The sequence below is a fragment of the Tympanuchus pallidicinctus genome, unplaced genomic scaffold, assembly GCF_026119805.1.
Source record: "Tympanuchus pallidicinctus isolate F22 unplaced genomic scaffold, pur_lepc_1.0 scaffold12, whole genome shotgun sequence".
Classification (NCBI taxonomy): domain Eukaryota; kingdom Metazoa; phylum Chordata; class Aves; order Galliformes; family Phasianidae; genus Tympanuchus; species Tympanuchus pallidicinctus.
This window is the reverse complement of record NW_026294637.1, coordinates 6,437,290-6,450,008: the sequence shown is the minus strand read 5'-3', so window position 1 is coordinate 6,450,008 and position 12,719 is coordinate 6,437,290. Positions and strand designations below refer to the sequence as shown.

Genomic DNA, 12,719 nt, shown 5'->3' with positions numbered 1-12,719 from the left:
AATCAAGTCTCCTTCACCTGCCACTGAAACAAACAGAAAACAGACAAATTAGGGTCCTTTGTTGTGACTCAACGTTCTCAGCATTTACTGAATCCTGTCATGATTATTTCTTTCTCTTTTGTGGAAAGTTTGATATTCTCTTGTTATGGCAGAAGCAATAGAGGTAGCATTTCCATTTATTCTTCTACTTTCACGCACTTGTTCTGTTTGAAAAGATTTGAGAAACTGAAGAAATGGATGGATTAGCGGTAAGAATTGCGGCAGAGGTGCCAGATAAGGCTGGATCTCTGTACAGCTTCAGTCCCAAATGGAATAGTACTGCTATCTGGTGGCTATTCCATGACTCATGGAAAATGCTTTGGTTGCCTCAGGCCCCTATTTGGAGGACAGGTATACATAGCACAGAGGTTTGCAACCGAGCTGATCCAAGCAAAGAAGCCAAGGATTAGCCAGGCCATCAAGCATAAACTCACATTGACTGACAGGCCGAAAAAAAAAAAAGCAAAGAGCTCAGTTGGGAGGGGTGTAACAGGGAGAATATTTTTGTCAGATTGCTGGGGGACAGGGAAGGATTTTCAGAAAGTTGTTTTCATCACAACAATCTCCTGATGGTCGTGAGATTTAATTCTACAGAAAATTAAACAGATAATGTCAGCATGTCCCACTTGTAACAGTCTCTGAATTGAAAGCTGTCATGCTGTTACTCAAAACATGCTTTTGAGAAGAAAATGGATGTCTCTTTTGTTAAAAAAAAAATTATTTTAAAGAGCTGACATCAGAACTAAATGCTTCGATTCCGTTGAGATGTTACACTTTGACCCAAGATTAATGGGGATGTTGGGATGTGGAGAGGGTTCAAGTATTTCCAGTATTTTCAGCACTATCTTAGACAGATGGCGGAATTAGACTTAAAAATTATTCTTAAGCAGAACACCAAGATCCCAGCCATATTTTGTCATGAAAGAGATTTGGCAGAAAGAGAAGTCCAAGTGGAAACAGACCTCCTCTGTAATTTTGGTTTTGGCTGTCCAGAAAGGAGCCAGCCATGGAGTTCACATCCTGACAACACTCAGGCCCATAGATAGAGTGAAACAGCCTTTGTCTGGCCAAGATCATCCACTTGGATCAAGGAATCACAATTCTGATGAGAATAAGATGTGTCACAAATAGGTCTGGATATGTGAGTCGCAGATGTTAATTACAGCCAACCCTTATTTAACTTTGTGTTTGATCATCACAATAAACAGTGGTATTGACTGAGGTGAAATGAAGTAGCAAAATCTATTCTGCAGAAATTGTTCAGGGACATTCAGACCTGTCTGAGGAAGCCTTGCTTTCTCCTTGACACTTTAAAGACCAGACACGAACAACTGCTACTGTGACTTGCTGCTCTAAATATAGAATAACACAAATTATCACATGCTGACAGGTTTCAGTTCCATGGATGAATCTGCCAGTGAGGCCCTGAAAGCATCTCCCCTCAGCCATCTGCAAATCGAGCAGATAAGGTCTCTGCAAATAACACAGCGAAACCCCTAGTTTTCTTCATTGTATCAGCCAGCTCATCCCACAGTCTCTCCTTGACCCTTTGAGGATAAACTTAGTTCATATGAGCACCCTGCTCTTTGATCCAGCAAGATAGATGCTTTTCTCATTGATGTAACATAGAATCACAGAATGGTTTTGGTTGAAAAAGACCACAATGATCATCTAGTTTCAATCCCTTGCTATGTGTAGGATCGCCAACCACCAGACCAGGCTGCCCAGAGCCACATCCAGCCTGGCCTTGAATGCCTCCAGGGATGGGGCATCCACAACCTCCTTGGGCAACCTGTTATAACGTGCTACCACCCTCTAAGTGAAAATCTTCCTCCTAATATCAAAGCTAAACCTTCCCTGTCTTAGTTTAAAACCATTCCCCCTTGTCCTATCACCATCCACCCTTGTAAACAGCCAGTCCCCCTCCTGTTTATAAGCTCCCTTCAAGTATTGGAAGGCCACACTGAGGTCTCCCCAGAGCCTTCTCTTCTCCAAGCTGAACAAGCCTACTTCCCTCAGCCTCTCTTCATAGGAGAGGTGCTCCAGTCCTCTGACCATCTTAACATGATGGAGGAGAATTAAATCTCTGTACTGGAGAGGACCCAATTTTTCTCTTATAGCAGCATTAATACACCTGCACCTGACACACCATTATGTAAACTCTGGCCATGCCAACCACTGCCAGTGTGTTTTCCTATGCACACAATTAAAGGTGCCAGAGAAGCACCTTAAGTAGAATCTTTTTCTTAAGTCTCACTTCTGATAATTTTCCAAAAAACAGTATTGTGGAAAGAATTAGCATCAGGTCATCAGGTTTTGAAGTGTAACAATGATGAGATGTTTTTCAGTCTGCTGTTTCATACAACTAACCTTCTGAATGCAAACTTATTACAGCTTTGGGGAAAAAAAAAAAAAAAAAAGAAAGAAAAGAACACCACTCTGTTTTGAACTAAAAAAAAAAAAAATCTCAGGAAGTTTTGGAAAAAAGTGTTCCAGCAATTTCAATGTTAATCCTGAAAATATTAATTGGGAGATTTGTGACACAATAATTTGCGTCATCTCTCTATGCACAAACTTTCAGTGTGAATTGGTTGTATCAAAAGCCTATTGCTGTGCTGCAGAGATACCCCACTGTCTGGAAAATGTCGTGGTACTCAGCAAAGGAAAGCAATATCTGTCAGTCCATCACCAAAAAGGGCAGTTGCTCAGATAAAACAAGGAGTGAACATATTTAGCCCTCAGCGTATCAGAGGCAGCCCTCTTCTCCATCCTCCCTGGAGAGCAGAGGCTTATTAGAGTATTTCCATTTGGAGTTTGGACACTCAGGATTCAGCAGGACTCTGACCAAGCACACATTAGAAGGAAATCAGAGCAGGAGAACAGACAGGGTTTGTCTGAGTCAGGTTGGTTTGTATTCTGTGATCTCTTCACAAAGAGTGGACTGTGCTGAGAGCGCCTGGAAAATCCTGGGCTGTTTGTTTTGTTTTATTATTGTGTGTCCCTGGAGATGTAACTGCAAACCCTAGGGGAGCGATTCATACCACCAAAGTTAGGCAGCTACCTCAGGCACCAAATTAGGAGTCTTATCACCTGTCCAGATAATCATGGAAAAGAGAAAGGCCAATTCAGCTTGCTGAGGATACAAATTACCATCCAGAAGCATTTATCTGTCACCATTAGTTTTACAGGGAGCCTGGGGCGGCCACAGATAGTGGAATGAATGCCCCTGATCCCTGGGACCCTGCAGCAGAGCAGTGGAAAGAACCACGGGAAAGAGAGATGGTAAGTCGTGTTCCTGTGATGGCAGAGGAGCTTCTGCTCACAGAGCAGGCCTTCCCAAAGCATTCTGAGACATGAAAGCCCAAGTTCTGACTGATCACAACCTTTACCGTCATGAAATTCCAACTCTCCTACTCAGATCACACCTAGCACCAGAGGCTCTTTTTTGTCTCTTCGCTTAGTATCATCTGGCAAAATTATCATTGCAATAGGGAACAGTTTGTTCCCTTGATCTTCCCCCTGCTGATGCCTCATATCCTGCAGTTACATGGCTCCATTAATGCCTTGCTTTCAGCACGAATGCAGTTATTTTGTGAATCTCCTTCACTCCAGGGACCAGGATAACTCCTTATTCAGGATGGAAAAGCACATAAACAGAATATTTAACGAAATAACTGTAAGCGTCAGTTATACCTGAACAAAGAACTGCAAATGGCTCTGTAATATGCTTTATACTTCTTCTTCCTTTAGATTGCACTGCAGGCTATTTACAATTCACATATCCCTGCATCTGAAATGCCTTTCTTTCTCACTTACTTCTTGATTAAGTGACAGTCTAATCTCAGTGCAGCCTCCAAAGTTGCAGCAAACACAAATCTTTCCAGAGATACCCAGAATAGCTGTTTTATTTATTTTCATTATTTTGCCACTCACTATTTGCAGTGGTTATTAAGTGGAAAAAAGTGGTTGAAGTGGTTATTAAGGGGAAAAAAGTCACGGATACAAATCTGACATTCACATGTCAGCTCCTCAATAAATAAGGTCAACTCTGATGAGGATACTTGTTGGTCTCCAATTATAGGTCTCTTAATGCATAAATAACACTAATGGCATCTGCCATCAAAGTACAACTCATAAAAAAGATGCCAATTGAAACCAACCTGGCTGAAAACTGCCCCTTGCTGTTTCCCGGTTTTTTTGGCTCAGTGAAGATTAAGATGCTGACCTGAAAGCAACTTCAATCACCCAGCATCCATAGCTGGGTTCTGACCAGCCCTCCCAGATCAAAATGTGTCCTTCTCACCTTCCCCAGGCCCCCTTCCAGCCCACAGCAACAAGTGGCCTAGTTGTATGAACCAGGCAGGGCAAACCCAGCTCAGGTTCCAGTCTAACCACTGCCACCTGCAACTTGATCCCAGTGGAAAGAGGACCTTGGCCACACAGGACACTGACCACCACTGTGAGGACACCTCAGCCTGCCTTCAGGATTTAACAGCATAGATAACACTGTAGTGAGAGGCTTAAAGCCGTGGGGAGAGTGCTGACATAGCCATTGCTTAGGGCTGCAAAAGCGCCTCATGCAATATATTCCCAAGGAACCAGCACCTTGTAGGGCTGTATGCTTCCAATTATATATCGCTTGTAACTCGAGTTAATTAATGACTCCTTTTTATCACCTCCTTGGTATCATCTGGTAAGCCGACTCTATCACTCCACAGTTCCCAAAATGTAAGTAAGGTAATGGGCTAAAGATGAGAACCCAGGGCTGGTTGCCAAAAGCTTCCTAGGCTTGTTCTGAGGGCACCTTAGTTCCTCACTAATACTTTTATCCCCCCCCATAAATCTCTGTTTGCCTCAGGTTGGTACTGCTTGCTTTTTTTGGAACAGCACTGTGGCAATTCCCCAAGCCGCAACCCCTGGCACAACCTTCAAACAGAAAGCGAAAGGCTCTCAGGATCAGCAAGAACATGTGGCACAGGCAGCAATACCTACAGGAGCCTCAGGACATCTAGCTTCTTCACCTGGCTTTGCCTTTGGTTTTCAGGGTGTAATGCAATGGAAAGCACATCAATGGCAACAGAGCACCAAGGTCCCAGGCTGCAGCAAATAGAGATTTGCTCAAGCGCAACAACCACAGGCACAGAAACAAAGGAAAAAAAAGCTGCTTACCTTTAGATGGCCTCAGGTACACAGGGTGCTCCAGCAAAACACCTTTGCCTTCTAACACCAACCCTTAAATGAGGGCTGGGAAGGAGTGAATTCTGCCTCCCCCCTTTCTGGTCACTCAACTGCATTGCATTGCATCATTGCATGCACCTGAGCTCCCCAGGCTTGGCCCTGCCCTCCCACCAGGTGCTTAACGCCACGACATTTCTGCTACACAGAGGAACACATTTCTGATTGTTATGCTTGTTTCCCATGAGCAGCTTGCAGGCATCTTTGTAAAATATTTAATGGCACTGTGGATGGCAAACACCTAGCAGCAGTGGTGTCCTAGTGTCTGAGTGCACTAGTGCAGACACTAGACCTTTTCATCTCTCTCACTTCATGGCACTAACATACCGATACAAAGAGAAAAGCGTAGACTCAGTTAACAGAAGGAAGAAAACTGACTTCCATATTGTACAGCAGCTTCCTTTAGGCTTTTCTCCAGCTCTACCTCCATAACCTCCCTTTAATTACGCTTCATATGAGTTTCAAGTTCCCTGGCTGTAGAGATTGGCAGAGAGCAAAGTGGAGCTGCTCTTCTGAGACAGCTCTTTTGCTTTTGCCAATCTGGCCACTCTAAGATGGATCTCAGAGAAAAAGCGGTGATGAGAAATGTTAGCAAACAGCAAGCCTGGCCCAACCTCTGCATCCCTCTTTGTAGCAGCAATATGCACCAGTACATCTGGAGTTAACAAAATGCACTCAGCAGGGCTACTCAGGGGCTGAAGAGGGACTATAATATCAGGAACAGCAAGAACAGAAGGAAGAAGAAAGGCAAAGCTACCTGCAGCTGAATCCTGCTAATGCTGGGCACTTCTAAAGCTTTGTTTACAAGGAGCATGAGAAAAGCTGTGGATTAACATCAGCATTTGCAGAAGCTATGAGAACAGCACTGCTGTGAAAGCTGGTGACTCTCAGCATCAAGGAAAGGCTTTCAGCCTCTTACTGGTCTTGCTGGCAAGGTGCTTACAGACAGTTGTGTAAGAGAGCAGAGCTAAGAGGTGTCTGGACGGAGAAGGAGCAGTCCCAAGGGAAAGCAGAAATTGTCTCCTTTTTGAAGAAAAGGTGAGCTGTGATCCCTGGAGCATTTGGCACCTTTGCTTCCCTGATCATTCTGTATTACTGTTCCCAACACAGCAGGTACCAAAAGCTTTTAGAAGAGTTATGCAAAGCAGTTCGGTTGGTACTTTGCCAGAAGTTAGGTCCAAGATAAGTCAGACTGCTACATTAATTGAGTTGTACATTGGGGAACAGCAAAGACTCCTCTCAGGCATCTGATGAATCAACCAGACGATTTCTGCCCCAAGAGTCCTCTCATCTGTGCACTAGTGAGAAAGCAATTTGTTCTTCCATTTGTCTTACTTCACTGAGGTAGTTCTGTGACTTACCTTCAGGTAATGGCACAAATGAAAAGTGGTGGGCAGGGTAAAGGAGGTCTGGAAGGATGTTTTAAGCACTTCAGTATGATTTCAGGCTACCAGCTAGATCCACTGTTTGAGACATCAGTGTTCTCACCCAAAGTGATCCATGGAATTACCGTTCCTCACCAGGAGAGCATCTCTCCCTCCATTCCCATGAGACATTTGCAGTGGTCAAATGAAAACAAGACCAAACCCTGGGCTATTGATGAAGTCAGAAGACATTTGTTTTAAGATCTTTTTTTTCTGTAAGCCAGCAGGTAGCCATCCAGGACGATCCAGGATTTCAGTCTCCAAGACATTTCCTCATTATTATATTTAATAAAAATATTTTAAATCCTCCCATCCAACAGGCTACCAAACTGTAAAGAACAGCTCAGATTGTGCAGCAAAACCTGGCTGTGGGATGAGTGTGACCTGAGCATCTCTTGCCTCATTCCAGTGATTTTCTTATTAACAGGAACTCACTAGAACGAAAAGAATTGCTAACAACTTGCTGATGACAAAATTCCCCCTTTGTATTAAATGCATTCAGCAAATGGGGAAAAGCAGTCATACAATACAAAATGTGTTAATATACCATAATCTACTCATATATTATAAAACTTGCTTATTGCTCTGGTGATTGATTTATTTTTAGTATGCAAGATGCTGAGCATCGCGTGCCTTACAACTGCTGGAGCACAGTTATTGTATTGATTTGATGTGACAGTAGCTCTGTGTTTAAGATGGTTTATGTTTTTTAATTTGCGATTAAATAAAAGGATGTCTACTCCCTTAGATGGCTGGCAGTTGTTTATACTCTGAAGTTGTTGATGAAGCAAACTTTTATTTGGCTTCATAAAACATACTTGTTTTGTCACTCCAAAGCACATTAGCTGGACTTCTCAGAGTGGTTTCTAGTCTAGCAAAAGATAAAACTAAACTCCAATCCATTTTAAAATAGGCTGGGTGACAACATCAGTGTTGCGATGGGACTATAATGAAGTAAGCAAGCTGAGAATATTGTACTATTGATAAAAGTAATTGTGATAATATCTTATATTTCTGTAGCACCATTCATTCTGAAGGATCCAAAGTGCTTTTGATACTCACTTGTTCCTTTGTTCATTCCTTCCCCTGCCCCATTTCTGTTATGTATACACATATGTTTATAATATATATTTCATTTAAGCTTCTTCATCCTACAGTGCTGATACCCCTTCAGCTCTGCAGGAAGGAGAAATCTTGACAGCTTCTTAAAATCAGCTGCTGCACAACAGTTACGGAGCCACAGATGAGATTGCTCCATTGTCCATGACACTGAGAGAATAACTATCCTAAGGATGAACACTATTGTCTCACCCATAAGACAGTACCTCTTTATGCTCATGCTGCTTGAGTCAGGGCAGAAAATGGAAAGATAACATTTCCACTCTGAAAATGTGCATTGCTACTTTATAGCTTTCAAGCCAGTGAAGGAGCCACAGCTGTAAATATTTGCCACCATCAGCTTGTATAGTCTATCAGCCCTCATTGATTTGTTGCATGCCAAGTCAAGGGGTTAAAACTAATAGGAGGACATTTAAAACCAGTGCATGTTTCAAATATAGATAAAGCCTGGCCCAGCTGGCTTGAGCCCAGAGGTATAACCTCCAAATGATGCGATTACCATCTCTCCATTACCTTCTTCATTCCAAAGATTCCTCCTTGTGTGAATGTGGCACGTAGAAACCCCAAACATTTGGAGGGTCAAATGTTTCCAAATGTTGTATAAAATATCTCTCCAGCCTAGGATGGTCCTCCAAAAATTCCACAGATTCTGGGCTATCCATTCATCACGCTAAATTGAGTTCTTGTCTATATTGTGCCATATGAAACCTGTTGATTACTGCATGATGTACTATAGCTTATATGCACCAGAAATTACTGTGTCACCTTGTGCTTTTTAAGATAGAAACTGAAAAAAAATAATCATCTGTAAGTATCAGGTCAGAGCCTGAAGGGGATTTGTTTTGACTGCAGTGGTGCCACTTTTACATGAATATTCCAGCAAGCAATTATAAATGGAATGTTAGAGAGACAAATATTGAATTCTCCCCTCAAGGAGGCTATTAAACTAGTCATCATGTCACTGTTTGCCATTATTCAGTTCAGAGGTCTGTCTTAAGGAGCTGGATCCGACCAGCGTAGGAACTGATACGTGCCATGTGACCTCAACATCTACTCCAAACAACCAAAGTAATAAATTATGAATATCAAGTACCCCAAACGCTGTTCATGGCTAATCATTTATAAGCAGTCTGCAGGTCAAAATGTGCCTTTCACTGACTGATCAATTTTTAGGGCAGACGGGACAATTACATCATCCAGCTACTAAATATAAGCAGCCAGTATGTTTCAGCTTAGCTTGAAATACCATGACACAGACTATCATCCTGGTGCAGTGCATTGTTGAGACACTGGTGTACAGACCTCAAACAAATTTTAGAAGCAGCTTGAGGCACAAACACATCTGGCAAGTTATGTCACGAGTGGAATAACAATAACACCCAGTTGGCTCCACAAAGGGAAGGAGGTGGAGGAAAACTGAAAGTTCACACAGCAACATAAACTCTGCTTTTCAAGATATTACAGCTTATTTATATGTCAAATGTCTTGGACTACAAAAAAACCAAAGTTATCAGATGAAGTGTGGCCATGTTCCACACATAAGGTAGCATAGGGTCCTACCCCTCTGCCCACTTTCTTAAAACACAGGAAGGTTTAGTAAATATTTGGTACATGTTTTATGGTATAATTCATTTTTTCGGTGAGCCTGCTTCCTATTTAGCTGTAAAACACACAAGCTTGGAGCTGAGCAAAGAAGGGCTCCAGAAGTTTGACCTCCAATCTGTTTAAGAACAGATACAACAGTGAGGGAGTCTTCCTTACATTTCATTTCATCTCCATGGATCTTTGAGTTATGGAGATACTTTTCAGATAAAAGAAAGAGCAAATGATCCCATCTAATAATTCAGATCCCTGCTCGGCATCATCCTGTAAGCTGCAGTATTCATACAACACCAAGTAGGAACATTCTCCCCACTGCCTCAAACAGTGGCACTGACTTTCCTTTCCAGAGGAATCAGGTCATGCATACATCACTCCCTCTGTGCACTTTCTGCTCCTCAAAATACAGCCCTCATCATGGGCATTCTGGAGGTAAAATTGGAGCAACCTCAATAAAACTGGGACTTCATTTTTAGCAGTGTTTAGTCTGTACTTCTAATGGGCAACAAGAACACCCATGGTCATTATTATAAGCTGCTTTGTGACATAGGCCAGGCTCAAATGCACTGGTTCTAGAAAGAAGAAATTCAGAAAGCATCTTATGTATCACCACCTCTCCTCACAAGAACTTTTGACTACAAGCACCATTTCACCCAGCAAGGTCTTATGTAGGCACAGTCCCTCACACTCTGCATGTCCCAGATCCATCAGCCTCTTGTTCACACATTACTTATTTCAGTGCTGAAAGCCAGGCCCAAGGCTCAGAGCCTGCTGGGAACAAAGCCACACTGATATTGTTGTGTTTTGCTACTCAAAACAGCAGACTGCAACTCAGCATCAGTGCAATGTTACAATTGCATTGTGAGATGTAAGACCACAAACAACAGGCATGGGAAGTCTTTCCAAACCCACAGACAAATTTCCAGAATGGCAAAGCTGTTCCTGTTCCACACTGAGGGGAAAAAAAAACAACAAATCCTTTTGAAAACTTCTGATGCTGTAACAAACCCAAGTCCCTGTCTGTTTCCATGACTTGTATCTCAGAGCTTGACTGCTGTACACTGCTTCAGCATACCTGCATCAGTGATCCTAACAAAGCGGCTGTGACCATTTCCATAAATATTCTCACTTCTTTGCAAAAGATAAACTCTGCAAAGGTTATTTTTCCACTGTTTGCATCTCTCCAGATGGCCGTGATCCTTGAAGACAGAAGGGCATATTCTGTTCTTATGAAATTAAGAGCATCTCTTCACCCTCTTGGTTTCAGCAGCCAAGTGTTGCTGGCTTCCTGTCCCTAAGGCTGAGTGATGCAGGACAAAACCCAGTGGAACATGCACATCTCACTTTTACTCTGTGAAATAAATAGGTGAGGATCTTGGCATTAACTTTAGTGAGAATTCTGCATGGAAGGAGAGGAGAAAATACAGTGAGAAGCAGCTAAGTGGACAGGGAGACAAGAGCAGAAAGCACACTGATTGAATGCTGGTAATGTCAGCAGGTAGCTGACTGCCTAGGCCTGCACAAGACTGAGCAGATTTCTTTGCTTTTCTTGTACTTATTTTGACACTGTTTGGCTCTACAGAATTAGCTATAAATCCTCTTTGTATCCTGAGAGATGACAAAAACTCCTTTGTTCGTCCCTGCCTGAAGCCTCACTGCCAGCACAGACCCAGGAGTCTCTGATGGTAACCAAATGAAGATGTCTGCGTCCAGAGGGAAGAAGAGAACCAAAGAAGTGGAGTCTATTTTTCTGGCTGCGTTGCGCACTGGGAGTGCATCTCAAAACACATGGAGTCGTCAGCGTGTGAACAGATTGCAGCCAGATTTTTGTGGCAGTTCCCTTGGGAGCAGAAGTTTCTATTTGCAAAGAGATCACAAAGGCTGGGAGTGATTTTAACACAAAAAGGAGAAATGTAAAAGCTTGCAACTCTTCCCATTGCAGTTCGGTAGGTGTTTTGCCTCTAATTTTAAAGAAAGCAGGCTCAAACTTTAAAGGGTGGCTTGCAGTTAAAGAATAAAATGAACTCTGTGGTGAATCCTGACCTAATGCTCCTCTTTTCCCCTCATTCCAGAGTAGAGGGAGACATTTTTATGAAGCTAAAAGGCAAATAATTTAGAAGTGATGCGAAGAAAGCTGTTATTTTTTTAGCACACTGCAGACACCCTGTGGAATTAGCTGTTGCAGCAGGTCAACGAGTCAAAGAGTTTGTAAGGATTTAAACCAACTGGGATAGCCTTACAATGACAGACAACCGCCGGCAGCAGTACAACACCCAGCTGAAGGAACAGGGAGAAAATCAAGCTGCCTTCTTCAGACCCAGCTTCTCAGGGAGTCTTGCCTGCAGAGAAGTCAAAGAAATGGCCACTAATGCAATAGGACAGGAGCAGCAGCTTCAGAGAAGGATGATGCATTTATTACAATGCGCTACTAAATCTCACCCACTGTGGCTGCTCTCCTCTTCCCCATCAGGATGCTGAAATAACTCTCTTGGCTCCTGCTCTTGGCTTTGTGGGTTGACTAAGCTATTCAGAAGACAGAAATCTCATTTGTGGGAAATATTTTCACACACACGCACATACACAAAAGAATCAAGTTATACTTGGAAGGACAAAAGGAATTGTTTGCACGCATCACATTAAGGCTGCCTCTACATTTTTCTTCAGAACAGGAGTGGGATTCTGCAGAAAATCTCCCAGTCATCAGTTCAGCACACATTGGCTCCGTTTTGCAGAGCTGTTTTGCTGCTCATGAACTAGATTCCTTCTGGAGAAAATTAAACTAGAATCTCCACCCCAAAAGTGCAGCAAATGTGCTCCAGACCTCAAGGCAGTCATAAGACATAATGACCCAGCTGATGTCTGGTCCTTTAGACAGCTCTGAATCATATTTACAACGGGGACATTTGTTGCATGGGACCAGATAGATCTAGCCTGAAATAAAATCCCCAGGCTTTATGCATCCACTGCTTCTACTTTTCCACTCCTATTAGACTGATTTTCTTGCTTGACATAGACATAATGAACAGGTTAGGGTTTAGGGCTACACCTACAGCTTTCCCCATCTAGTCAAAAAAAGAGAGATAGCCCTATAAAGAGGGATTTCTGGTATGCTAGGATAAATGACAAAGGTAAATAGAGGCAATTTCTGGACAGCAAATAGATGTCTATCTCTGTTGGGTATCGGTGGAGCTAACATTACAGGTTTTTTTCTGGTTGTTAAAGCTATGCCAGAAGCTTCCCAACTTCTGTCTTCCTTTTTTGAGAGAAATCTCTCGACTCAGAGTTGATCCATAACAGCAACAA

At 42.7% G+C, this 12,719-nt stretch overlaps 1 long non-coding RNA gene across 2 annotated transcripts in view; it reads right to left on the bottom strand.

The window, feature by feature from the left end:
- The window catches only part of LOC128075419 (uncharacterized), a 43,220-nt gene that overhangs the window by 14,079 nt on the left and 16,422 nt on the right, over positions 1-12,719 (bottom strand). The window contains exon 1 of one of the 2 annotated variants that reach the window (XR_008203811.1): positions 5,209-5,304. The exons of the other annotated variant lie outside the window; for it this stretch is intronic. This is a non-coding gene — a long non-coding RNA (uncharacterized LOC128075419). Of the gene's footprint in view, positions 1-5,208; positions 5,305-12,719 lie in introns of those variants that run through there. 2 annotated transcript variants of the gene reach the window in all.